Genomic DNA, 3432 nt, shown 5'->3' with positions numbered 1-3432 from the left:
ACACTCAACAAAAATATAAACGCAACACCTTTGTTACTGCTCCCATTCCCCATGGGATGGACGTAGAGACCTAAAATTCATTCCAGATACACAATATAACCATCCCTCCCAAACAGTGGTCACAAATCAGTCCAAATGTGTGGTAGTGGGCACATCTGCCATATTGAGATAATCCATCCCACCTCACAGGTGTGCCACATCAGGATGCTGATCTGACATCATGAGTAGTGCACAGGTGTACCTCAGACTGCCCACAACAAAAGGCCACCCTGGAATGTGCAGTTTTTTGCGCTATTGGGGGTCTGGGGACCCAGAACCGGTCAGTATCTGGTGTGACCACCATTTGCCTCATGCAGTGCAACACATCGTCGCATGGAGTCTATCAGATTGTCAATTGTGGCCTGTGGAATGTTGGTCCACTCCACTTCAATGGCTGTGCGAGGTTGTTGGATATTCGTGGGAACTGGTACACGCTGTCGTATACGCCGGTCAAGCACATCCCGAACATGCTCAATGGGTGACATGTCCGGTGAGTATGCTGGCCATGCAAGAACTGGGACATTCTCAGCTGCCATCTGCCCTGAACAATGTGAACCATGATTCATCCGTGAAGCGCACACCTCTCCAACGTGCCAGACGCCATCGAATGTGAGCATTTGCCCACACAAGTCTGTTACGGCGACGAGCTGGAGTCAGGTCAAGACCCCGATGAGGACGACGGGCATGCAGTTGAGCGTCCCTGAGACGGTTTCTGACAGTTTGTGCAGAAATTGTTTGGTTGTGCAAACCAATTGTTCCAGCAGCTGTCTGGGTGGCTGGTCTCAGACGATCTTGGAGGTGAACCTGCTGGATGTGGAGGTCCTGGGCTGGTGTGGTTACACGAGGTCTGCGGTTGTGAGGCCGGTTGGATGTGCTGCCATATTCTCTGAAACGCCTGTGGAGACGGCTTATGGTTGAGAAATGAACATTCAATGCACGGGCGACAGATCTGGTTGACATTCCTGCTGTCAGCATGCCAGTTGCACGCTCCCTCATTGCTTGTGGCATCTGTGGCATTTTGCTGTGAGACAAAACTGCACATTCCAGGGTGGCCTTTTGTTGTGGGCAGTCTGAGGTACACCTGTGCACTACTCATGATGTCAGATCAGCATCCTGATGTGGCACACCTGTGAGGTGGGATGGATTATCTCAATATGGCAGATGTGCCCACTACCACACATTTGGACTGATTTGTGACCACTGTTTGGGAGGGATGGTTATATTGTGTGTCTGGAATGAATTTTAGGTCTCTACGTCCATCCCATGGGGAATGGGAGCAGTAACAAAGGTGTTGCGTTTATATTTTTGTTGAGTGTATGTTCCTGGACCAACTCTCAGGGAAGAACTACTCTATGATATTAGCAGAGAAAGGGGACTTTGTGTCCTCTTCAACAACACATGCTGCATTTACATAAAGAAGACGCACATTCATCAAACATGACTGACGCCCTGAATGTTTTGAGACAGATCCAGCAGGCCCAAAATCAGGACTATCCATGACGAGAAGGAGTGCCTGAGAGGATCGTCCACAAGATGGGAGCTGAGGCCAGGAGAGAGGCTTAAGGAGGATCAGAGATCATCTTCAGCACAGCAGACATCACACAGAGAGCTGTGCTACTGAGCTTCCAGGAGATCAAGAGGAGACTTCCCACAGCAAGATTTTAAATAAAATGAAAGATTCAATGTTGACGCTGAGGAAGACAACTAAGGTGTACGACGTGCTCTGCCTTAAATCTTCAGCAGCGTTGGAAGGAGTCTAAGGATGACATCATGATTCTGTGAAAAGCACAGGAACCAGAAGCTATGGTGGTGATAACAGCAGTTTCCTATGAGGTCTGCAGCTTTGGAAATAGCTGAGACCCATGTTGACAAACAACAAAACTAACTGGTATGTTTGAATGTCTATTCTACATACATTTGGACTCTGGTCCTATGGACAGTGATGGAAACAACTGGAAGAGACATTTATGACGCCCTGCAGAACTCAAACCACTCTTCAGAGAGACATGTGATTTGCACACCCGGAGGAAGCATCACCAAGATGGGATGTTTTTGAAAATGTTATCTTCTTATTTTCACTATTAAATTAACAATTTCTTTGTTTGTTTGTAGGATGCAGTTTGCCATGAGATGAGATCAATGGGGAATGGGATAACTGCTACTACATTTGTTAAACTCTGTACTTTTACAGTGATTTAGGGTGATTTGACGTATGCTGAGTATAACAATGTTGGCATTGAAACTGTCAGACATGAGGTATTCATAACTGGAAACTTTTCTAGCATAAAGGTCAATAAAGGGGGGAATGTTAGGTTTTGCATTGTTGATTGTCATTTATGCTTAGAAATATTTACTCATATATGCTTAGAGGTGTATAATCAATTGTAGATTGAAAGAATGTCTCATCCTAGGAGGTCTGTAACAACTGTGTAGCATGAAGAGGGGAGTGCGTTCACTCCTCTACAGAGTGTGTTCTGGCATAGATCACACCCCCTAGGAGAGGTTTTATCTTTTCTTGATATATGGTATAGCAAACACATGTATATCTGTTTGCAGTGTAAGAGCCTTTTGTTTAGATGGACCTGTTAGACTCCTGGCACCAGCTTTGGGGAGTCTTCACAGGGTCACATCTTGACCTCACACACATCACACACACACACACACACACACACACACACACACACACACACACACACACACACACACACAGTATTCTTTGTTCACATGTATACCTATGTAAGATGTTATATGTTAATGACCCTATGCATATTCATGTCACCACAATAAAAGGAGTGCTCTGGGGAGCCTGGCTGAGAGTCTGACAGAGGTCAAGTGGTGGGACGACACTTGGCTCCAGCGAGATCTCCCTCATGCATGAGTGAACCAGAGAACTTTGGTGCCTTGAGTCTTGCTTTTTACATTATTGTACATTATTGTACTTTATTGAGCCCCGTGGGGAAATTGCTCTCTGCATTTAACCCATTCACTCAGTGAAGCAGTGGGCAGCCATTGGGCGCCCGGGGAGCAGTGTGTAGGGACGGTACCTTGCTCAGGGGTACCTCAGGGTAGCTGTTTGCTGCGTAGCAGATTGTCCTTAACGTTCCAGCGAATAGGTTTATGCTACAAACCTATCATTCCCCATCACATTCATCACCTGTTCCTCTGGTGTCTCTGATTGGAGCACGCAGGTGTGTGGAGCAGAGTGAAATCACACACCTAATGCTGTTTGATTCAACCTGGATCTTAGAAGTTTTGATTAACATCAGTGTCAAACATGAACTAACTCTTTGTCCCCTTCAACATTACATGCTGTTTTTTGAAGTAACAGGTTCAGTGATCTTAAAAGGCTGCGGTAACGTGTCGCTGATAAAACACGGAGTCATTTTCAAATTA

Source organism: Astatotilapia calliptera, chromosome 3 (genome assembly GCF_964374335.1).
Source record: "Astatotilapia calliptera chromosome 3, fAstCal68.1, whole genome shotgun sequence".
Lineage (NCBI taxonomy): Eukaryota > Metazoa > Chordata > Actinopteri > Cichliformes > Cichlidae > Astatotilapia > Astatotilapia calliptera.
The sequence above is the reverse complement of the archived record's forward strand: the minus strand, read 5'-3'. Positions refer to the sequence as shown.